We start from the raw sequence: 25,799 nt of genomic DNA, 5'->3' as shown, positions 1-25,799 counted from the left end.
TTTATAACCTATTCCCTTGGGCTTACTTCAATCCTAGGCAGTTGTTTTCCACTAATGGAATTCTTCTAACCCCATTAAGATTACACTTAACTGTGTCAACTAATTTTAACTCTCAAGGTGGGTAAATATCACCCCGTTGTGTTATAATTCTTCAACGCTTTGATGGGCTCAATGATTTAACTTTCTTATGGGAAAATGAACCATACACATGTGAAGCGCTGAGTATGTAATATCTGTATAGGTTGTGGAAATGATTATTTAAGGAATTCAAATAGGAGTCTCTCTCTCTCTCTCTCTCTCTCTCTCTCTCTCTCTCTCTCTCTGTGTGTGTGTGTGTGTGTGTGTGTGTGTGTGTGTGTGTGTCAGGGAAGGGACTTAAGGTAGATGACATTTTTCAGATTTTTTTCCTTCCATTGAAAATACATTTTTCCGTATATAACGTGTGGTGGTTTAAATAAGAATGGCCACCAAAGGGTCATAGATTTGAATGCTTGGTCATTTGGGAGTGGCTCTGCTTGACATGGATTAGGAGCTGTGCCTTTCTTAGAGTACATATGGCTTTGTTGGAGCAAATGTGTCATTGGGGGTTGTCTTTGGGGTTTCAAATGTTCAAACCAGCCCTTCCCCTCACCCCTGCCTGGTGCCCACAGATCAAGATGTGGAATTCTCAGCTACTCTCCAGCACCACATCTGCCTGCACACTGCCATGCTTCCTGTCATGATGACAATGGACTAAACTCTGAACTGTCAGCCAGACCCGATTAAACACTTTTCTTTATAAGAGTTAGTATGGCCATGTTTTCTCTTCACAGCAATATAACACTGACTAAAACATGATATATACCTTAGTCATATTTCTGTTTTCCCTCCCTCTAACTCCTCCCAGTTCCTCCCCACTTCCCCTCCCATACAGATCCACCCCCTTTCTGTCTCTATTAGAAACCAAACAGCTTTCTAAAGGATAATAAGATATAATAAGTTAAAGAAATACATTGGAATCTGACAAACAAACAGAAGGAAAGGAGCCCAAGCAAAAGCACAAGAATCAAAGACCGACTCATTTGCACACTCAGGAAGGTAGGTGACTTTGCATGTGCATTTTAGTGCATGGCAACGATGTATGAAAGGGAATACAGGACAATGAAAACTGATTCCAGGGTAAATATGTTCTTAAACAGGAATAAGTGTCAGGCAACTAGAATTGTGGGAAGGGTGACAGTTAGCAAATCTTAGGGGAAAAAACTTTTTTTCTGGTATGTATTCTAGGACCTAGGCAGCACTACAAAGCTTCCCCATATGGGAGAAGAATGCTAACTTTTATGGTTTTGTCCCTCTGGATGCTCTGAGCTTTCCCAAGCATCTGTGAGTAAGTTTACTCATTGATAAGACAGATGCAGCTATGAATACTTCATGCCATACTCTTAATAGCTGGGGAATGACAACATGACCCTGCTGAAAGAAGCCGGTGCCAACTTTTAAGATAGCAGTTGGCATTAAAGATTTAGGTTAGTGTTTCATTATGTGCATATATGTATGTCTGCATGTGGGAATGTGTGCATCTGAGTGAGATGCCTACAGTGTCCAGAAGAAGGCGCCTGATCCCATGTGTCCTGGGAACTGGACTTGAGTCCTCCAAAAGAACAGAACATATTCTTAACTACTGAGCCAACTGTCTGGTCCTGATAGTTGATAACATATTCCTATTACTCAAAATGGAGAGGCAGGAGGATGTCTTAAAAATTCAAGGTCAGCCTGGTCCACATATTGTATTCCAGGCCAGCCAGAGGTACACAGTGAGAATTTGGCCCAAATAAGGAAGGGAGGGAGAGAGAGAGGGAGGGAGGGAGGAAGAATATATGCCCATCAAAGTAAATATTCTTATATGTATATGTATAAATATTCTTATATGTATATGTATAAAGAAAAAAGATGTAAACGGTCATAAATAGAACATCAAATAACTCTCCAAATATTTAAATATTCAGCCTAAATCCCCAATGAGGCTTCCAATACACCACAAATGATAGTAACACTTTGATTTGATATATATTGGGTTCTAACAAGGATTGATCTGATTTGTCAGAGTATTGAAGGTTAAATAGAAACCCATTTATTTTGCAAGAGCCGGATTTAAAAGATCCAATTACTTTATAGCCAGGGACAGTGGTTTATCTCTGGGAAAAATTACTTTAAACTGAAGAGTAAATAATAAATGCCATAGTAGAAACCTCTCTTAATGAGGCTCCCTAGAGCCTAGTAAAAAACGTCTGCTAGATGCTGACTTGCGTGGAATTACACACCTTCAGAGTCCAACCCTGAACCTCAGCGCTCAGTATGCAGGCCTTTCTGATTGCCCATTTTACAAATAGTTATTGACATCTTGTCTTTGGTTTTAGAGTCTGTTTTTTAAACTATCACATTTTAATAAAATGTTGAATTTAAATTCTTAATTTTGTTCTTTCAATAGTGGAGATTGCTTTACTCTATACTTAATTTATAAATAGAAAAATGCTCTCCTGTTTTAAAGATGTGGGTGTTAGAGACCAAACTCATACATACATTGCCACTCAGTTGCATTTTGATATCAACAGAGAGTGCTTTTTTTTTAGCTTTGTTGTCTTTCACAACAAACATTTGCATACAAATAACATGTTAGGCACTGGGGATGAACCATAAAAAGACTCATCTGTCTGGTCTCTGTGCCCAATAGTTGTGTTTTATTGTGGAGACCTATTTCTTCTAATTTCCAAGGGGTGAGAACAGTCAGAGGGAATCCACAGAATCTAACTTCAGAGCCACGTTTCTGGATCCACCACTATGTTCCCAGTGAGGCGGGAGGTGATGCCCTCCAGCCCTTGTTGTAGGTGTGCAGGGCCATGAGCTGACTTCTGTTTGTGTGCATCATCTGTAAAGGCTTCAGTAAAGGCTGCAGCATATTCAGCCAGGTATTTCTGTAACCTAGAAACGACAGGAATCTCTGATCTAGCCACTGAGAATTCCAATGGAGGTCTGTTTAAGCATATTCTAAAGAAAATTCTCCCTAATAGCCCCAAATCAGAAGCATAAACATCTCTTCTTGCAACTTCGTAACAACACTTGTCCTTTTCGCTCAGTTTTTCATGCTCTGTATGCCAAGCATACACTTAAAAGAACTATAATGTAAACTCGAGGGACATGCTTATAAACTCTGCCTAAGGTCTCCCTTCTCCATGGCATCCCAGGTAGACATACTTTGGCAAGAAGAGTTTATAGATAGTTGTATGTAGATTGTGTGGCTATCTAAGCCCCCGGGAAGATGGGAGAGGTTTTCTACCCATGGGGCAACAGCAGATGGCTTTTCCTTCACTCCATAGTGGTAAAAAAAATAGCTGAGCATCTACCAGTTCATCCCCTTTTTAAAATTAATGTGGAACGTTTACACTTATTTAGTCCATTTGTAGAGAGCAAATTCCTAGTTAACTTCAGCAAATTTCTTGGCTGAGGTTTGTAAAAAATTTCTTTTTTCTTTCTTTCTTTCTTTCTTTCTTTCTTTCTTTCTTTCTTTCTGTGTTGGTGGTTATGCTTTGTGACTTTAAAATAAGATTAAGTGTCTGGTAGAAAACTCACCTCTTCAGGGGCTCTGTCTTCTTGACATTTTATTCATCCTGAAGAAGCCACATTTATGAATGTTAACACATACGTTGTAAATATACGTTTAAAGAAATTGAATTTACCACCCAGAACGCATAACCTAAACTATTTGTCTCTCATTTGAAGTGAATAGCCACTGAAAAATTACCTGTTTCCTACTTTTAAACTGACATTCCATTTTCAGACAGACCCTGACTATGTCCTTTAAGGTATCAATGTTGAGTACGCAAACCTCACACTTTGCTTTTGGAAGGCAAAGGCTGGCTGTCAGAGTCTTTACTCTGCTCAGGTTCTTTGGGGATGTGTAACACTTCCTAAATATGGTTGAGGGAGGAGTGCATTCCCAAGTCACATTAGAAATCCCCCTGAGGTGTAGGCTGCTTCAAAGGAAACACTGGCTCTTTCTGTCAAATAAAAAGCAAAAAGGTCTTTATTCTTACTTGAAATACAATGACGACTTCCTCATTCTTCCCCCTCCAGATCTGATCCTCTTTTAGGCTTTTGTCTACATTGTTCCCAAAGTAATCTTCCTGTAAATGCAAATATGGACTTGCTACTCTCATTTCATGGTCCCTCTATTCAGGACAGCGGCCAAATTTCTTAGCTTGTTATATAAGCCTCCCGGGACAAATTCAGGCTTTGTGAGGCCCGAAGCTCATACAGCTCAGGGTAGGAATCATAAGAGGAAATACAAAATTTTGAATTTCAAATTCAGCTTCTGGGCTTTAGAAAAGGCCGTTTTTCTAAGGATGGGCCTCCCTAAGGCATTAACTCCACCAGTCTCCTGGTGTATCTTCTCTATTAAGGGAATCTCTTAATTATCTCAAATGAGCTGAGGTTACGGGATCAATAAATAATGAGCAGAATGAAGGGCTAATGTAAGCTAGAATAACTGACAACCTGAACTTCCTGTTAGCCCAGTTACTGCTGACTAAAATCAAGCCTTGTCATTGCTGAGTTCGGCCAAGGAATTTCTCCCTAAAACGAAAGAAATGTACTGAATCTTTCTGACAGTTACCTTGAGAGGGGAGCTATTGGGCCCATCATTTTCTGACTACAATGATTTCAAATAGGTTTGACCCTCAGATTGCTTGAATAAAATTAAGTTAATTACGTCTCTACAACATAAGGTCCCTACATGCAACTCTGGTAGCTACTAACTTCCTTCACTAACCCTCTACTCTTTGGATTTTAACCAGTTTCCTGTTGGGATGAGCCACACACTTGGTAAAACTTTAATGGTGGTTGATTGAATTTGATATCTCTAATAATATTTTCTGGCTATGTAGTTGACAAAACTAACATCGTGCTCACAGGGTCTCTGGTTAAGTTCCTTATACCAAAGGGTCTAGTTTTTCCCCACTTGAAGCTGGAGAGGATTTAATGACAGGAGTTGCTAGAACTATTTTGTCATTATCTCTCTTCCTCCATATAAACATCCATTCTTCATTCTCTGACTCCTCTGTTTGTTTTTCACTGCTGAGTCTTTTTTTTTTTAATGAGCAGTGAATTTCTTATTTCTGTGGTGACTTTTCTCTAAACTATTTATGCTAGCTTGGGTCCTCCAAGAAACAGAGGCCAAAAATGGGATTAGACACATAAGAATTTTATTAGGCTGTATGCCTGAGATAGGAAATGGGGAAAGAAGTTGGCAAAGACTAAGACAGCAGTCAGACCCTGGTACAACACAAATGCCAAGAGAAGAATAAAAAGAAGGAAGTTTGGAGAGAACAGACTCTATGGTGCCAGGTGGTTTAATGACCTCATTTAGAGCTGGAAGCCTTACATGTCATCTTGTATGCCCACCAAATTAATATACCTACATTTGGAATGTGCTGTCTCCAGAAGCAAAAGAGGTTTTCCAAATGTCTTCTTTCTTTGTGTAGGAGATGTAAGATACAGAAATTTATATTTTGCAGAGGTTGGGGAGATGGCTCAGTGGAAAACTGCTTTCCTCACTAGTATGAGAACAGGAGTTCCAATCCCTATTATGCACATAGAAGTAAGGCTGGTGGTCTTGGTAGCTTCTCTGTAATCCCAGCAATGGGAAGCAGAGGCAGGGCATCCTTGGGGTAAGCTGGCTTGCTAGATGCGCTCCAAGTTCAGACACACACACACACACACACACACACACACACGCACGCACGCACGCACGCACGCACGCACGCACGCACGCACGCACACGCATGCACGCACACATGCACGGGCTGGGGGGGGGACCGAGAGAGAAACCCTGCTTCAGTAAACAAGGCAAAGAGCAATGGAGGCAGACGCATCATTCTAACCTCTGATTTCTACATTCACATACATGCACATACACACATGCTAACACCCATATGCACACATGCATACATATATATATATATATATATATATATATATATATATATATATATATAAAAATAAACAAACTAACCTCTTAGTTGGGGAAGGGATTGTATAAACATGTTTCTAATCACTGGATCCTTAACACGCAATTGATGTGACTGGTACCCAGTTTCATAGTTTGGTCTCTCTCCCTCCCCTGTGCATGCATCTTAGCACCACATTCAGTCTGGTGACAACCTTTTGCTCCCTTTCCATCAGCATTATGTCATGGATGTGATAGGTCAACTAGACATTCTCTAGGATGTGGTGGTGTTTAGAATCCTTTGTGCTCTGTCTGTATGGCTTGGCTACTTAAAATACACAGAGGAAATATTTTAAATGAAGATTGTTGTCGATCCGTGTGAATGTAAGCTCTCAGCTGATTTCTTTCTTTCTTTTTGGCTTTCTTGGTTGAGATTGGATAGGATGCATTCCCCAGACGCACGGCTGCCTATTGTGTGTCTGAGGCCACATCAATTTATTCTATAAACCCTACCATCCCCATAGAACAGAAGCAGCAATCTGTGATACTTCTTGGCTACATTTGTGATAGTTTATAACTTTCCAGATCGTTCTTGTTTGTGCAGAGACTGGGGTCGCACATTAAATAACAGGATCCACCATAGCAAGCACCACTTGTATCCCCCAACTATGTAGTACAGATACACCTTTTTTTTTTTTTTTTTTTTTTTACACCTTAATTTTTTTTGCCACATCCCTCCAGGAGACAATGTGTTATTTTTAGTTTAGAACTTTAGAGCTCTTTCTGAGGTTCTGTTCAGCTCTACCCACTGTGAGAGCTCTCCACCATCTCAGAACATGGTGATGGGATCACTCCACCTGTTAATTGTCTAAATTTGAATGAATGCTTTTAATAACACTGTAGTTTTCCCCTCTAGGCCTCATCTCTTTGTGTAGCCAGTGGGTCACAGATGTGAAAACGTGTCATGGTCTGAGGACTGAGCAGGCGATGGTGGTTGTGTTAGGCTGTCCCTCTCAGCACCCTCTCATCCGTTCTTGTCTTCTGGCTGTAGTTTTAAACAGCAGGCTTGTCATCTGCCAGTCCGTTATGTAGACATCTATGCTGAATTAACCATTTCTATGGCTCCCTGTAGGTCAAAGCTTTGCCAGTGATTGTGATAATTGCAAGCACCTGGAACATGCAGGATAAAAGCTGTCATCAGGCTTGTATTACTTGAAAACCTCATCATCTTCATGGATGTTAATCAGCTTTGTGTGGCAGCTTCTGGAATTCTAGTCTCTGGCCTGTTGAAGGAGCATCACAGAATTCTGTGTCCCTGCCCCATCACATTCTTTGATAGTCTTTGTAAAAGATGAACTCTCAGGGCCCTTCTGAGAAACATAATGTGACAGGTCTCCCTGCCTTTTGTCATATATGTGTTCCACGTATCAACTTTCCTTGGCCTTTCCATTCCTGTACATATCTTCTGCTAGGGTATCTTAGGTGTCTATGTGGTTGTGTATTGGTCGGGCTTCTAGGGACTACACCAGCTGTAAGTCTTAAAAATTAATCCCCAAGTCAGTGAGTCCTTACATACTGAGTTATATATTCTGGCTGCCTTGATCGAACGACTTCAGGATTCAGTTTTGAGAGTACCACCCTGACTCTTGCTTGTCTACTTTTGACTTGTATGCATGGAGACATTCCTTCAGAGGAAGAGGGCCTTTACTGCTTTACAAGGCTTTGCCATTAGCATCCTGGATTTACATTTATGATGGTTAACCCTCTTTAGCTGATACTTTTCACTTACTTTTGTATCTCTCTTCCATGTTCTGCTTCATCTGTTTCCGAGGTATGTAAGAGGCATCCCACCATCTGGGCTTCCTACTAATTTACATATGATTATATACAATTTAGGACAATAAAATTAAAAGTTGATGTGGTTCAGTGAGTACCAGAAGAGTCAACTTTCCTTTCTTCTCTCGTTTTTATTAAATACGGGTTGATGAAAAGCAAGAATTACCCCCCAAACAAATCACAGGGAGCTGTTTCAGGATTCTTTTCTTCCCTCCGAGATGGTTGATTAACATTTCAACTCTAGGCTGACATATAATTCCAAAATAATAAAACCCAAATTTGCCTTCTGAAATGGCCTTTTGTGAAATGGGAACTGGGGAGCTGAGTTCCTATCCAAAAGCAATTAAATGGCCTTCAACAGGTAACTCAGTTTCAAGAGGGCTTCCTTGGTGAATTCTAGAGCAATGCGATAACCCTGAATGAGAAAAAGAAGGGACAATAGCACTTGGTCCTGGAGGACACTAATTCAAGTTAGCCTTGCAATTGTCATATATTCCTTTAGAAATCTTACCCAAATATAAATGGGCATAAGATAATGACAGAGATTAAAGTATTTAATTCCTGTCTGCTTGGAAGTTAAAATGCAGTGTAGCAGAAGAAACAAAGGGAGATGAACGAGGACAACCCAAAATACACCTTGTGACTGTGCAACAAATCAGCCTTCAATTTGTTTAATCTTCATGTCATTTATACTTGAAGAGCCGGCTAATTTGCAATATTGTTTAGAGAACTCAAAGGTATCAGAGTGAAGCCAGTTTTTCCAAAGTAAAATTAGTTGGGAAGATAAGAAAATCCACCACTTAAAATAAATTGGCTCAGGGACTCGCTAAAACTCAGGACGGAGCTATATCATAAATTAAATCCTTATTGGAAACTTTGCTTTGACTTACCAGTAAAGATAACATCCTCATCTTAGTGGGAAAACAAAAGATATGAGTTACTTATAATTTTGATTTTCTGGCGACAATTGGCATTGTTTGGTGATTGAAGAAATGCACAGAATTTTAAAGAGAAAGATGCATTGAAGTTAGGAAAAAAAAAAAAAAAAACAATTTTCATACCAGTCTGTGCTTCTTATTATCGGTTTAAAAACTAGAAGGTTTACCTGAAAGGATGCAGAATGTAATGTTTGAACTCTGGCCTCTTTTTCTTGAGATCTTGGGATCACTGGTGGGATCAGGAGTTATCTGTCTCATGTTTGTGTCTTTCCTTGTCAGACTTGAATAGGATGAAGGGACCTGCATTCTCCAACTCTCCACCTCACTTCGAGCAGCCTAGTCAGAGAGAATACCACATGGGGGTGGAACATAGATTTCCATTGCTTTAACATAAATGCTACTGAATCAACAACTTAAAATCATAGTGCATAGTGCAATGAATCAAGAAAGATCCTGTTGGGTGGAAATATCTTGATCAGAGATGGTTTCTAAGCTAAGAAGAGAGGAGATGCAGGATAATTACATCTGACTTTGATGTAGTCTGTGAGAAAGAGAAGATTTGAGAATTTGAGAAACCCTTGATTTACTTGACTCAAGGTAGCACAGTCATGCCCTGTACACTTAGAAGTATATGAATTTACTGATTCACGTGCATGGCTGATTTAATAAACAGCATTTCTGGAAACAGTGTTGGTGTACTTATCAGTTACTATGTTGTGACTATGAGCAAAACTATCTGACATAAGGTGAAGGGAGGAATGATCTATTCGTTTTTGGCTTTAGTGAGATTTCATTGTGTCAGGGAAGGTACACGGGTGGGACAGCTCTGTCAGTGTGTGGAGCCTGTGGCAGCTTGTCAAATGTTGACAACTCGGGAAACAGTGTCTGAAATCAGCGTGCAGTAGTCATCTTCAATTCAGAGGTCTGCTTCTAGGAATGTACTTCTGCTACGGAGGCCCTACCTTATAATGGTCCAACATGCCCCACAACAGAGCTATACCAGCCCGGAAGCTAGTGCTCAAAACATGAGTGTATGCGGTACATCTCAGATCTTAACTGTAGAAGTCTGATTAGCTGAGAAGCCTTTTAGGTACATAAACTAGCCTGTGGTGTGCCTTGGTGTTCCTCTTTATCATCTTTTTCTGCCTTTAAAATTTCTTTTTAAATTTATTTATTCACTTTACGTCCCGATTGATGCCCTCTTCTCCTGGTCACCCCCTCCTACAACCCCTTCCCCATCCCCCCATTCCCTGTTTTTCTGAGAGGGTGGAGGCTCCCTCTGGGTATCCCCCAACTCTGGCCCATCAAGTCCCAGTGGGGCTACAGGCATCATGTTCCCCTGAGGCCAAACAAGGCATCCCAGCTAAAAGAACATATTCCATAGACAGGCAACAGCTTCTGGAATTGTTTCCATTGTTCAGAACCTATGTGAAGAACAAGATGTGTATCTGCTACACATGTGTGTATGGGCTCTGTATGCTCTTTGGTTGGCAGTTCAGTCTCTGAAAGCTGCAAGGGTTCAGATTAGTTCTGTCTTCTTAAACTTGCAGACTAAATGTCTGGTTGCTATGCAGATGTCTGATCTCATCAACCTGTAGGATATTCTAACTTACAATGTTTGGATGGAGTCTGTATAAATGTGTGTTTAAAGTTTCTACAGCTGAGTCCCACATGTAGATAGGAGTTATATCATCCTTCCGAGAACGTTACTATCTTTATCTAGCATCTTGCTGTTACGGATAAGAAATCATGACTACCATCCTGTTCAGGAATACTGTTTGCTTGTTTATCTACCCAGTCCTGTGATACCACAACATGTAAATTTTCTTCCCTTAGCAATCATTTTGCTCCATCAGTCTTGAACTTTCCACCTTACACTAAAACAATTTTTTCTTGTGAAGAAAGAACTCTAAACAAAATCAAGTGGCTCTGCCTTTTTTCACTGGATGGCTTTTAAAACATCTTGTTCTTTGAGCAAATGGAATCTGTCTTGTCTTTTTTTTTTGTCATTTTTTTCTTTTCATTTCTTTTTTTGTCTTTTTTATTATTATCAAATCATAGTTTTTACTTTTTAACACAGGGATTATAAACACGAAAATGCAGGATGTGGGGAAGGGGATGACACAGGAGCATAGATGTTCAGGGGGAGTACAGATATCTTTCAGAACAGGGTATCAGCTGGGTGAAGGTTCAGGGGTCAGGTCTGTCTTGTCTTTATTGCTATTTTCTGCAAGTCCAATTTTAACTTCCTGAAGCAGTCCTTTATTGGTTTTAGTAATAGCTAGTTCCCCCAAACCACATCTGCATAGTTTGTTTAGTTTGTCTCTATGCTTCCCTTCCTTAGCTCCTGAGGTGTAGTTGAATCTTGCACCAGTCCCAACTGTCTCTCACCATAGTGGTATATCTGGCACATTTTACAATGCTCTTGACCTTTTTCCTCCTCCTCTTCCTCCTCTTCCTCCTCTTCCTCCTCCTCCTCCTCCTCCTCTTCCTCCTCCTCCTCCTCCTCCTCCTCCTCTTCTTCTTCTTCTTCTTCTTCTTCTTCTTCCTTCCACTTCCCCTTTTTCTTCCCTTTCCCCTTCCCCTTCCCCTTCTTCTTCTCCTTCTCTTTCTCTTTCTCCTTCTCTTTCTCTTTCTCCTTCTTCTCTTGTAATAGATTTGGTTGTTTTTTCTTTTTATTTTTTGCTTATTTCCAGAGTTTCTATTCTGTCCCAAATGCAACCATTTGTAGACCAAGTGAATTTAATTCAGGGAGAAAATACACTTTTTTTTTTTAAAGGAAGCTTCTTAAAAATCTTTCTGCTTCATTCTTTTCAGAAGAATTCAACAGGCAAATCAAGAACTTTGTGTATATCTTTTTCCCTTCAATACTCCCTCTGCATAAAACATTGCTATATCAAAGTCAATGCAAAGTTTTATGTAAATGGAATTTTTCTATTAGTTTGTACAATAGAAAAATAATTGGAACCAGATAGCATGTCTAGTGGTACATAGTTAATATTCCATTGAATATATGGTGCTTATTTAGACAACATTGGAAAAGATGCTTTGGGATACTTAATGACAAGGGAAAATGCTCATGCAATCACAAAGAGGGCTTCAAGATTATGTAAAGTGAACAATATCAGTCTTCTAAAAATATGACCACGTGAGCCATGTTAACAATAGTACTACCATCAGATTGTTATGCTATTTGTGCTTTTTTTCATTTTCTAAATATTTTATAACTATATATATTTTAAATATAAGAAAACTGTTTGTAATTGATCATTTTTATTGTAGATACATATATCTCCATCTTTGGTTTTCTTCCTGGTTAAATTTCTCTTTTATTTTTATACCTGGTTCTAAAATCTATTCAAGTCTCAACTATCAAAGATAATGAAAAGGACAGAGGAGACAATTGCTTCCTAAGTAATTCTTGGCGATTCTCTGCTACCTAGCATTTGAATCTAATTATATGTCAGACACCGCACTAGGAAGTGAGAATACTCAGTTCTTTATGTATCAAATGTATGCATGATCTCACACCAAACTTAAAAGGTATTTAGTATTTTATAAATGCAGACACTAGGTTCATATTGTCCAAAGGCACAGGTTGGTATGCCAGAGATTACGATTCAGCACATCCAATGAGAAACTCATAATCTTTCCACTGTAAGCCAAACTTGAATAATGTAGCAGCAGCCTCCAACAAAAAAAATTACATTACATACAAGAGTCTCCATTACCTTGCCCTTTGATGAGGCATTTTAAAATCGAATTTTACTTTTTATTTTGAAATTAGTATAGATACACATGCAATTGTAAAAAGAAAGAAAGAAAGAAAGAAAGAAAGAAAGAAAGAAAGAAAGAAAGAAAGAAAGAAAAGGTAAGGGTTCAGTATCTGTTTACCCCCTATACCCCACAGTAACTAACATTGTGTATAAAACCAGTACCAGATCATCACTAAGTTACTGACATTGATATGGTTAAGATGCAAAGCATATCCATCTTAGGGATCCTTTAGCTTCACCTTTTCTGGCCATGTCCACTTGCCACTTAATCCCCGAGGACTACTGACCTGTTCCAGTTGTATAATATCATAATGATGAATGCTGCCTGAATATAATCACACAGTATAAAACGTTTGGGGACTGGGTCTTAAAACTGAAATTCATTCCCTGGACACTGATGTATACTGTTATATGCAGCAATTGTTGGTTCATTTTTATTGCTGAGTTGTATGGCCTTAAGTGATTATCTACATTGTTTCCAGGTTTGAACTATGATTATTGAAGCCTCTATACTATCATTATATAGGTTTTGGTATAACTGTGAGTTTAAGATATAATTTTAGAGGTAATTATTGAGTTGTATGATAGTTTTATGTTGTGTTTTAAAGAAGCTAGCAAAAATGTTGTTAGACATCTTTAATGGCAGTGTACAAATGACCCAGTTTCTCACTATCTCTCCCATAGAGTAGTTATTGGTTTTCGTAATAGTCATTTTGGTTGGTGTATGGCAATAGCTCACATGTCCAATAATGTTGAGTATCTTTTCATACAGATTTTCTTACATTCTCTTTCATGAAAAGTCTCTTTGTGTATTTTGCCCATTGTATTACTGTGCTCATTGCTGTCTATTGTTGAAATGTGATATTCCAGATGCAAGTCCTTCACCAGATAAGGGGCCTACAGAGAAATACTTTTTCTTTGTCTCCCAATGTAGTCTTTCTTTGACTGAAGGTTTTACATTTTAACAAAGCCCCAATCACAATATTTTTCTTCTCTGGATCATAATTTCAGTGTTCAATCTAAGAAATGTTTATCTGTGCTACCAAAGATTTCTCTCACATTCCTTAGAAGTGTTACAATTTTACATTTTATAAAATTATGCCTCATTCTGATGGGGTTGCATATTTGAGAAAAATAGTATTAGGAAAGTTCATCATTGTGAAAACATCAGAAAATGTATTATATAAGTCTGGATGGTACAGCTTTTGGTATATGCCTGAACTGTCCAGTTTAGCTTATTGCTTTCATGATACAAGTCTGCACAACGTCCTACTGCACTGGACATTGCAGGCGATGGTAAATATTTGTGGACATGGGGGGGTGGTGTTATGGAGAATAGAGTTTCCATGACTAGAAATTCTCATGAGTGTGTGAGTGTGTGTGAGTGTGTGAGTGTGTGAATGGTGGGTAAGTATAAGACATGACTGTGCACAGTGTGTAGACTTTATATGCACTGTACACTTGAGCCATACCAGTTTTAAAAATGAATGGTCCTTCAATAGTAAACTAACTTTGGCTTACTACATATCTTGGCTTTAAAAATATTTATATTTAAACTGTCTGACACAAACACAATTTACAGGTATACAAAACTTATTCTTTGTTATTTCCTAATCTACAAGCCTTTTGTCTAGTTCAGTATTTTAATAGTTATTTTTTAGCATATTTTTTAAAGCTAGAACAAAACTTGGTATTATTAGACTGCCACCGAATCAGAGCCATGGATCACTGATGTCCTTTTCTCTGCCTCCACATCTCATCCTGGTAGAAATTCTTCTGCAGGAGTGACAGTCAAGGACATGTCCACGTCTTCTCCTATGATAAAAGCTCCTTCTAGAACGTGTCCCAACAGACTTGGCCCAGATGGTTTTTATGTGAACGTTTTCTATGAACAGGAGAAGTAGACCCTGAAGATTAAAAGTATAAAAGAGTAAATACAAAATCTGATAACACAGTTGTATTATTATCATCAGCAAATACTGTGCAGTGGATACCATGGTGTGGGCTCTGTTTTTATGTGACTGATAGCACAATAGGCTTCTTGCAATCACTAAAGCAGGAGAGATACAGTATCAGTGATGGTATCACTGGCCAAAAAAGATGTTTCAGGTTTATTGTAACATTATGGCATCTCTTAATACACAACCTATCACTGACCAAGTGCCATTTTACCATGTGTGACTGTTTTTAAGTCATCACATCTTGGGCCATTTTAGTCTCAGTGCTAGAATCAGTCATTTCTCAAAAGAACTGTGGTTATTTTTAAAGTGGTTTTGAAACAGAGACATGGCTTCTTTTGTTGCTGTCTTTGCTCCTAAGTTCTCTCAGTCAACATGACAAATAAATCTGTTGTTATACCTATCCCTGAACCAACTTTTTCACACATGGGACTACACATACTTTCATATGCAAGCATATATAGCTGTATTAATATAAAGAAGTTCATTAAGATATATCAAACTATGTTCTGGTCTGTTACCACACAGATCATTCTAGTTTTCTGACTTTGTTTGTGTGTATATTCTCCAAGAAGAGACCTGGTTCCTGTTCTCATCTCTACTGTATGGGAATGAACTTTATGAACAAGAGTGCTAGGTGCTGGTTTGTTTGTTTGTTTTACATTAGCATCTTAGCATCAGTCTGCCCATTTCCTGAGTTTCCTCCCACTCTCTTCAGTGAGTTTATTCAATACATCAACAATACATTTTAGACTCTCTACACAGTCTACATTCTATACAGAGACCACTGGACCTTGTAAATATTTGTATTTGTGTATACATGATTGTGCTATAAATTTCTGTGAGCTTTACAAATGTAATGATATGCACCTATAATCAAAATTATACAGAAGTGGTGCCTAGAAAAAAAAGTTTTTATATTTCACCCATGTGACCTGCCTTTGCCTGGTAACTGTGGCTCTTTTTATCATCTCTACCATTTGAGTCTTACAACTTCCATCGTAAGTATGTAGTGTAAAGGCTTGCTTCTTCTAGTTTTTAGCGTGCATATTAGTGTCCGTGTCTTTCTGCAGTGTGTGATAGTTCAGTTCTTCTTTTAATCCCTGATTGGTAGTGCACTGTCACACATCATGGTGGTTTACCTAACCACCTATTGAGGTATGACTCAGTTTCTTGCAGCTTTTGTGTAACTGTGACTAAAGTGACAATAGACACCGACAAGAAGATTGCTGTGTAAACATAAATATGCAAATCATTTGGGTAAGCATGGACAAGCATGATTGCTCGGTTATATGGTCAAACTATATTTAGCTTTGTAAGAGGATGTCAAACTGTTTTCCATAATGACTGTACTTTTCTGCATTCCCGCTACCAACAAGTTAGTGTTTGTGTTCTCCCACGTCTTCAGCAGCGGTTACTATTGTTAAGATTTTTTTTGCCATTGTAATTGATGTGTAGCTCTTACATTTTAATTGTTAAAAAATCAACTGGAAGACAGCTGGCTCTGTAGGCAATTCAAGAGAATGAAAAATAAAAAGTTCTGTTCAGCTACTTATAGATAAGTGTTTGGCCTTTCGATGATAGAATGATGACTATCCTCACGGCTATGGAATATCTTCAAGACTCATGCAAACCCATGTTTTCAGTGTTCCCTTATCACAAATGTTTGTATATCAAAATGAATTTCATCTATAATGTGCCTGGATGTATGAGTTTTAAATAACAATACCATGCTTTATTACATTAAAAAGATTTTAATATTAGAATTAATTCAATATGGTCATGTGTGTATATCCAGTTCTAATTACATTAACGGCAATAGCGTGGTCAGATATTAATACTTTAGTCTTGAGCAAGAAAGTAAGAATAGCCAATCCTACAACATGCAAGACAAGGATGTTGAAGCTATGACATCTCAGTCTGCTGTCACCACTGAGTGGCTTAAACTAACATTCACTTCCACTATTCCTGAAGGTGTGAAGTTTCAGGTGAGAATGATAGTCAGTACAGTTGGATGCTAAGGGATTCCTTTTATGTTAAAGAATAAAATTTCTTGTTGTGTGCTCACATGCTGAATGAGGGCCAGAGGGTTCTTGTGCTCTTTTTTATGAGGCCATTAATACTGTTAATGAGGATTATGCTTTTTCCTCTTAAATTATTTCCCAACGGCTCACACCAGTGCATCACTTTGGGAATTAGGGTTTTGACATACATTTCTGAGAAAGCCTTTACAGCCGGGATGGGGAGATACTAGGATAAATGGAATGAATGTGCTCAGCTTGGGATCTTTTGCATGAGCAAAAGAGGTGTTTTTGTTTATTTTTGTTTGTTTTTTTTTTTTTTTTTTTTTTATGCTGAGGGAGGACATTGGCTCAGCAGAAGTAGAAGAAATATGTCAAGGTAAATGTTTCTGAGACGGGATCCAGCAGAATATAAGGTCTGTAAACATGGGAACAGTGTGCGTATGATGCACATTTGTTTTATTCTGAAATACATGGTGTGATGGTGAAAAACTGTCAAGTTTACTGTTTTGAAACTCTATCCATTGTTGGTCCTGTATACCAAGTCAGAGAAGGTCATGTTCATTCATAAGCCACAGGGACTTTCAAGTGAATTTAAATGAGACATTTAAAATACTGGGTGTTAAATGGTTGAAAATAGTGTTGAAGTAACCGCTGAAAAATAAACAACTCCAAAAAAAAAAAAAAAAACTTTTATTGTTATTTTCACAGCATAAAGTTTTATCCTTGTACTAAACAAACACAATGTATGATGGCTAAGGATATAAAATTTTAATACACTTTTTTTTTTTTTTGTAGTGAAATGGAGTAAGCTTTCCATATGTTCCTCTAATTTGGTAATACTTGGCATCTAGTCACTTAAAGGGAGTCCCAAATCTATGATACATTTGCAATCTGCCCGGAGTTTTAGCGGTAATTGCACATCTGCACTTTTAACTAATATATACTTGGAAGTGCTATGCTACATTGAGGAGGTAGAAACCAGAAAGTAAGTCAATTATTCAATAGTTTAAAAATAATGTCTTTATCCCACTTGAGCTCCTTTCTGTGCAATATTCCTTTAACTTACATTGACTTTTCGTATGCAAATATGTAAATTTTCAGCATTTTATTTAGAGACTTATTGATTTATTTTTGTAGAAGATTGGGGACACACACACACACACACACACACACACAAACACACACAAACACACACACACCTCCTCCCCCAAGGGAAAGCAAAACAAAAACATGTACAAGAGTATTTCCTGAATTGGGATTTTTCTTCTAGGTATTAGAATACCTGGAGTGCTCAATTCCCTACTGGCCAAATGCCTGAGTTTCCATGTCTTTACCACTAATCATCAGAAAACAGGCAACGCTCCTCAGATACCTAGATGTTCCCTAATTTACAAAGCCTGACTTGCTGATGCTCCCACAATCCAAACCCATGTTCCTGCCCTTTCCTGGGGGAGTTTTGTGAGGTTTAGCTTTTGAGTCTGTAAACACTGCATACATAGGTTCTCTGATAACTTCCTGGTGACAACAGGAGAGTTGATAAAAATTATAAAGGGTGGAGTGATAAAGGTCCTTGAGGAGTATGCTAATTATTTGCAAAGACTGTCAGCTAAGTAAAAACTTGACCTACATCTTGTATTGTTCTTGTATTATTGGAGTTTTGTTGTTTTTGTAACCTTATTTATAACGAGAAAACCAAGAAAAAAGAAACTGCTGTGTAAGCATGTACTATACGCCAAAGGCTATCTTGATGATTCCGCCTCTAATCTTCATAAAAAGTCTCAGAGGATTTTAGTGTCCTTATGTAATAACTACTTAACAGAAGAAGAGACTGCTGGAAAGCAAACTCTGTCTCAAAAGAACAAGGAGAAAAATTAGACATATGAGAGTTTGTGGAATTGCTTGTGGTCAGGAATATTGGGGAATATGTCAGCAGTGAGCACTGTTGATACTTTTTTTTTTTTAATCATTCCGTTCTTTACATCTCAAATGATATCCCACTTCTCGGATACCGCCTCCACCATGCTTCCCCACATCCCACATCTTCTCTCCCCCTCCCTTTTGTCTGTATGAGAGTGCTCCCTCACCTCCCCCCAACCCCCCCCTCCCCGCACATACATGCACTCTCAGGCCCCATCCCTCCAGCATCCCCCTACTCTGGGGCATCAAACCTCCCCAGGGCCAAGGGCCTCCCCTCCTGTTGCTGTCGACAATGCCATCCTCTGCTACATAAGTATCTGGAGCCAAAGATCCCTTAGGTACACACCTTGCTTGGTCGTCTAGACTCTGGGTAATTAGGCAAGCCTATGTTGTTTTTCCAAAGGGGTTGCAATCACCCTCTGCTCCTCCAATCCTTCTGCCAGCTCCCCCATCAGGTTCTCTCAGCTCAGTCTGATGGTTGGCTCCAAGCATCCTCATCCACATTGGTCAGTTCCTGGCCGGATCTTCCTAGGAACTACCACACTTGGTTCCTGTCCGCAGGCGCCCCATGACCACTGCAACTTGTTGGGTTTGGTGTCTACAGACATGATGTATCCCCAGGTGGTGCCGTTCCCGGGTTGGCCCTTCAGTCCCTATTCCATTTTTTTGTCCCTGTTCTTCCTTTGGAGAGGAACATTTTGTGTTTATTGATACGTTTTTGTGTGTTTGTCTTTGAAAATGCAAAGCATTTGTGAGATGCTAGATATAGGCATTTCATCTCCTCATATTGTTTAAGGTCCCCCGTCCAACTTGCAGGAATATTCAAATATTCTGTCTTGCTTCTTGCTTCTAGGAAGAAGTATACCACCCAAGGCTCAGGATTTGTGACTCAACTGGAGCTATCACTTGGCCTCCATTTAGTAAAGAGATTTACACACATACAACAATTAAATGTTTCAACTTGAAAGATGGAAGAAGGTCCCCTCAGCTCAGATTAATGATTTGGTGCAAGTGAAATAAAGTGCTTTCTGAGAGCTTGTGTACAGAAAATGTCTAAGTGTTTGTTTTATGCAACACCTTTGCATGGTCTGTGTTTAAATCAGCTGGTCTGGTGCTTTGACTCTGGAACCTCAAAGGTAGCAGCATGTGGGAACACACCCCTAGAAGCTCAGCAAAGTCCACTGTGGAATTTTAAGAGCTTTGCCATCTGTTAATACAATGATTGATAGTGTAAAATCAGCCAGGACAAGAATAGTTATGCCACAGAAATCAGCAAATCCTGCAAACAAAACCCACACTCCCTCATCCAGATGCAATTGTTAAATATTTATCAGTAGACTAGGGTTTAAAGATTGATTCATTCCACTGTGGCACTGGGATTTATTTACTTATATGCTTAAGGGATCTTGGATTTATTAGGATTTCTTTCAATGATTTAAAATACTTGGCCATATGACAATTATGATATTAAGGTGAGGGAAGAAAGCACATTGCTTCTTTGCAGGGAGATTTCGAGGGCAGAGGGCTGTGTCCATCACCCTGTGCCTCGTGTTTTAAGTCTTTTACTATTTTAGTGGGTCCTCCCTCTTTACTGTTTTCTTCTACTGACATCGAGTTGATGTTAAGGTTTTGTATGTATCTTCATAAGATATGTACTGCTCTGCACACATCTGTCCACTTACAGAAATGCTTTGGTTTACTCTATTTCATATCTTTATTACCAAAAAAATAGTTTTAACTATTCTTGAGTATTACTGGTGACTGATCATCTCCTGGGAAGATTGGGACAGTCAAGTTTGCCATCATCCATTCCCATCAGCAAAAGGGTTCCCATTTGTCACATTCTTACCAATCTTTAATAATTAATTTTGCTTCCCATTTCCAGGCTAATGGGTGTAAAGTGATATCTTTTCCTAATTTACATTTCTCTGGTTATTAATGAGCTCCGGGATCATTTTATATTCTTGCTAGCCTTTGGGTTCTCTTCCATAAATTGCCTGTCAGTATATTTTTGGTACAGTTTTATTTCCCCCTTGGAGTTCCTATCTCTATATTATACATTTTTAGATATTAATCTCTTATCAATATCTCCTACTGCAAGTATCATAGAGAAAATAGATTAAAGGTCTTTGTTATTTAGCCGTGCATCTGAAGAAAATCGTTTCATAAATTCAACGTGCTCATTTCTTTGCTTTCTATGATTCTCACCTGCCCCCTTTATCAGTCAAGATTGATTAGACTATGTTGCAGTAGCAAATATCTCCCTGATTTTTATGGCTTCGAACTGGCTGCACACTTGGGTGAGAAATGAACATGTCAACTATGGATCAACAAGGGGTTTGTGCCTGTCATGGTCACTCAGGGTCTGATGGATAAGCTATTAATGTAAGCACTGCAGGGACAAAGGGAAGAGGGCGTTGAAGATACTGGTATAAAAATTAAAGGATTGGCCTGGAAGTGATAGGTTTTGCCCACAACTTTCTGTCCAAGAAGTGTCATGATGCCTTAGCCAATTTCTAAAAGAGCCAGGAAGCAAAAATCCCACAATTTCTTTTGAAAATGGTCACCAAAAAAAAAAAAAAAAAAAGCACTAGCATTAACCTCCGTATCACTAATACAGGACATTATCTTTTTTTTCTTGCAAGTGAGAAATTGTTGCCATCTCTTGAGAAATAGCATCTAAAAACCGATTCCAATCAGTTTATCAAAGTCAAAGTTCCTGCATCTCTGAATGATAATCATTATCTGGAGAGTTATGAGCAAAGATGACTAATTGCCCACTGCTCACATGGCCAGTACACCTTCAAGAATCAGGAAAAAGTGGCTTTAGCAAGAAACTGTTCAGGTGGGAAAGGTGGAACACGGTGTAGATGAATTCTCAATGTGTTAATATCAACAAGAGAATTCAAGGGGTCCTGAACTCGGAGGTGGCAGTTTCTAACTGGGACTCAGTGACATATTCTGGGAATGGGGGCACCTGCTCTGCTGCCCTCAGCATTACCATTGGAAAGTTTCTTCTTTATTTCTTGTCATCCTTGGCCACATCTGAGAAGAGTGTTGCAGATTATGTCCCCATTTTACAGTTGAAAGCTTTCTCAAGTCTGTGCTAAGGACCCAGTGCCCTGTTCAGTTTCAAATAGCCACCGACCAATTCTTGATCTAGTCTTGCAGTCCTCTGAAACATAACCACTACAGTAACTGGGTTCTCATTTGTTTGAGTCCAAGCAGCCTCCTGTGCTGATAGACATGTGCACAATCATTCTTAAAGTTGGGCTGCCTTCAGCTAAGTGTTCAGCTTGAATGTGGGTTTGGGTGTGGGAATCTAAGCCATTATGTCTTTTCACTGAAAATGACCTCTGTTCTGAAATAATTGACCACAGATTTGGTTCTTCTGTACAGCAAATTCTAAGACGCCTCCGCTTCTGTCTTTACTGTTTACCAACTGGAGAGAAACAGTGACTCCCTGACTCTACAGCTCCCAGACTCACCGAGTTCTCCCTTCTTTTTATCACTTTGACAAACCAGTCAATGCTCTCTCAAGTTATTGATTCCTTCTGCGTTAACAAATGCAGACAAAGGTAAGCACTATTTTATTTTCAACCTTTTTCTGACAGATGCAATCTTAGCAAGCACCTACATTGTCTAAAAGGATCCATGATGTCACAAGTGACAATTTTAGGGAGGAGCTCACTGCACTATAGTATGAACTGTTACTTTTCCACGATTCAAAATCTATTGTCCTGTCATATAGCTACTGGGCCAATGACAAATCATTTGAAATTTTAGTTAGCTTACCTTTATTTTTGAGTATGTTTGTAACACACGATTCAGCCATTCTTTCCCCAGGATGGATGCTAAATGTGGCAGATGAGTATAAAGTCTCCCTGAGCACTATAGTATTTTTCTTTGAATCTGAGTTAGAGAGAGAAAGAGAGAGAGAGAGAGAGAGAGAGAGAGAGAGAGAGAGAGAGAGCTAAAACTGTATATTTCTAGGTGAATGGCCAAAAGGTATCATATTAAACTATTATTAGATGACTATCAAGATTGAAATCATCATTATCTAAAACCAAGGATTGTAGCAAATTGAGAAACTTCTCTTCATCATTTTTTCATACTTGTATGAATGACAGATAGCTTAATCATATTTGACTTTTGCCAAATATACTTGAATAATTAGAAGTTTTCAAGGAGTTACACTGAGACTACAATAGGTCTAGCTTTAAATTTTTTCATTTTATTTTTGAGAAATTCTTGAGTAACTGAGTAACGTTTGAGAGTAATGCACTAGAGTACAGCTTATAGGGATAAGAGAAACAGATGATGCTCTTCTACTCTAGGGAGTACAGTAGACAATGGATTCTTCCTTAAGGCAGGTGGGCTCTAGAGCTAATGTCAAGACGAGAGTTTATTTAGCTGTCAGATCTAATGCAGCTCTCTTGGGCAAAGAATGCAGATGGAAATGGTAAAAAAAAAAGTTTAGAATAGATAGAGAGGGCCTAATTTATCCTTAATTAATACAGCAATGAACTTGGCATTAGGAAGACTCATAATCTCTAATAATTCATGTGGTTAACACTAATAATCAGGCAATACAATACTCGTTCCACAGAATTGAACCTGAGGGGGACTGATAGGCTCAAAGGGAGGTCACCTCTCAGGGATAAAATGTAAAATTCTTCAGTTTTTGCAGACATATGTTTTCTTTGTTTCTCTCTATATATTTTTTTCTAATTCTCAACTGTTTAAACGTAGAAAGTCAGGTTATAGATCATACTTGGATATGGGCTACCTATCTCTGATATATTAGGTTTTCATTTGTTGCTGTGACATAGTAACCTATACATAATCGATTCAGAAAGAGAAGAAGTCTGTTTTAGGCAATCTTTTTGGAAAGTCCAGTTTAGGATTGAGTAGCCCCATTAATTCCAGCCATGTACAAATCATGTCAAGAGCATGTGACAATGAAAAGCTGTTCACCTCATGGCCAGGGAACAAAAGAGCATAAGATATGGTCAGGGTCTTAGGATCTCTAAGGAACTTTTACTGGGTCTTACCTCTTAAAATTCTTATCACCTCACAGGAGAGCTTTTGCATGAATCAGTCATTAACACTTAGGACTTTAGGGTGTAGTTAAGACCCAAACTATAGCTTAATTTAGCCGGGTCTTCATAGGACGGTGGAAAATGAGAGACTACAAGACAGGAAAGGGGCAACACTGGCAAAAACTTTCTCTATATGATAGAATGCCTGTTAGCAGACCTGTCCTTAAACTTCACCAGCTATGCAGAGATAGGCAGAAAACACATGATTTTTTTCTTCTTTCGCCCCACAGTCAAGTGACATCATTTCTGAGAAACTCAAGAATGAGAAGAAGCCCTTCAAATTGGATCTTTAAACAGGAATGCAATTAGGTGATTTTGAAGTTGGCTGGAAATAATTACTGAATTGGATGACTTTTTTTTTTTTTTTCTGTATCCGGGCAGTCGTGGGGATCCAGCACTAAGATGAAACTGGTTATAGAAAAAAGCTTCCCATTATGTTATTTGCAACTTGGCTTTCAAATCCGCACCTGGCATACAGAGATGCTTGGACAACAGCCAGTGGAATTAGAGGCACTGAGCATACATCTCTCTGCCGGTGTCACCTCCGGCTGTCAAGTTTGCATACTGCTCATTTAATGTCTCTTCTCCATGTATATATCTGAACATATGAGAAGAGAAAAAGTTACTTCACAGGTTCCAGTTTTTTTCTTTAATCTCTACATACAATACTGATAAGATTGTAATTTTAAAAATATTTGTTTGAATAATTGTTAAAGTTTGGATCTCTGATGTCCTTCAAAGTTTTCTAATGTAAAATACTTGATTGCCAACCTTCGAAGTTGCTAGAAGGGTGGAATATATATATATATATATATATATATATATATATATATGTTCCCTAAGTGATATCCAGGCTATGGGCAATGCTCTACATATGTATGATATATCATACATATATGTATATGTGTGTATGATGTATATATCATATATATCTCATATATCTCATATATACATATGCATATATGTATACGTATACATATACATATATATTGACTGCCATGGGTGAGCAGCTTTTTTCCACCTCACACTTCTCACACTGATGTTTAGGTTAATCACAAACCTCGAAGCAAGAAGATCAATCTAAACCACCAACCCAAGCCAGTACTGTGATTCCAAAGACAGTAGAGCACTACTCATAGCTTGGATATAACTCAGAGAACGTAGCAGGCATGGGGCTGCTCTCTCCCAAATCAGGCTTGGGTCTACTCAACTCTATAAAGACAAGGCCATGTCATGATAAAGCCAGTTAGACTTCAGTTTCCCTGCCAGAGAACTGACGTTTCGGAAACCATGTGACCAGCAGTCTACTAATCCAGCTGATACATCCAGAAGGCCCATGTCACCACTGCAATACTTCCTCTCATGTTCTTTTCCCCTCCCTTCCCCTGACTCAACCTGCTATTTTAATAAATGAGCTGTCCTTCAAAACAGTCGGCTGGGTTGTTTGTACCCTCCATATTCACCACTACCTGCTTTCCTTATCCTCTGCATCCTCTGCATCCTGAGGCTGCAAGTGCATAACAGTTGATCTGATGGGGTCACAGGGCCCACACAATACTTACTTCTGTTGTCTTGCTTGAACTTTAGTCACATTGACAAAGCTGAATAGCACAGTAGCTTTTGTAGACTCTGAAGAATGTCTGTGATTTAAGCCCATGCTGATGACACCAAACGCACAGAAGCTTATTATCAATGTTTATGTGGTTGGGGAAAAAAAGTTTACACTATATAAGGTATAAGAAAAAAAGACAGGAAAATCTATTATGATTATCTAAAACACTCAGATGTTTTTAAAACATTAAAAGTTCAATTATAAAAATGAATTTCAGAACTTTTTTTTTATATTCGCTGTTGGTTATTTTTTTAAATCTACTTTTATTGTATGTGTACAGGTCTTTTGCCTGTGTGCTTATATTTGTGTCACATGCATGCAGTATATATAAAGGTCATTAGATGCCCAGGAATGGGGTTGTAGATGGTTGTGAGCTGCCATACAGGTGCTAGAATGCAAACCTAGGTTCTCTGGAAGAATAAGTAGCCAGTGCTCTTAACTGCTGAGCAATCTCTCCAGCTCATGCTGTCAGTGATCCTTGATGCAAATATCAAGGACAAAGACATTCTCAAATCTTAAGCTAATATGTGTAAAAATTTATTTGACTCATTTAATGTCTTGTGGCATTTGTTTTATTGTTATTGTCCTGTTTTGATAAGCGCCAGCAGCAATCTTGCACTTAACAGCTGATACATAATAATGCTGAGTGAAGGCCT

The 25,799-nt window shown here is 38.6% G+C and overlaps 1 long non-coding RNA gene across 1 annotated transcript; it reads left to right on the top strand.

Moving 5' to 3' along the window:
• Positions 1-937: 937 nt before the first annotated feature.
• Positions 938-24,259, top strand: LOC143434014 (uncharacterized). The gene is made up of 3 exons (XR_013103156.1): positions 938-1,077; positions 21,829-22,007; positions 23,762-24,259. It is a non-coding gene; the product is annotated as an uncharacterized LOC143434014 (long non-coding RNA).
• Positions 24,260-25,799: the final 1,540 nt, after the last annotated feature.

Source organism: Arvicanthis niloticus, chromosome 12 (assembly GCF_011762505.2).
Source record: "Arvicanthis niloticus isolate mArvNil1 chromosome 12, mArvNil1.pat.X, whole genome shotgun sequence".
NCBI lineage: Eukaryota > Metazoa > Chordata > Mammalia > Rodentia > Muridae > Arvicanthis > Arvicanthis niloticus.
This window is presented reverse-complemented; position numbering and strand designations above follow the sequence as displayed.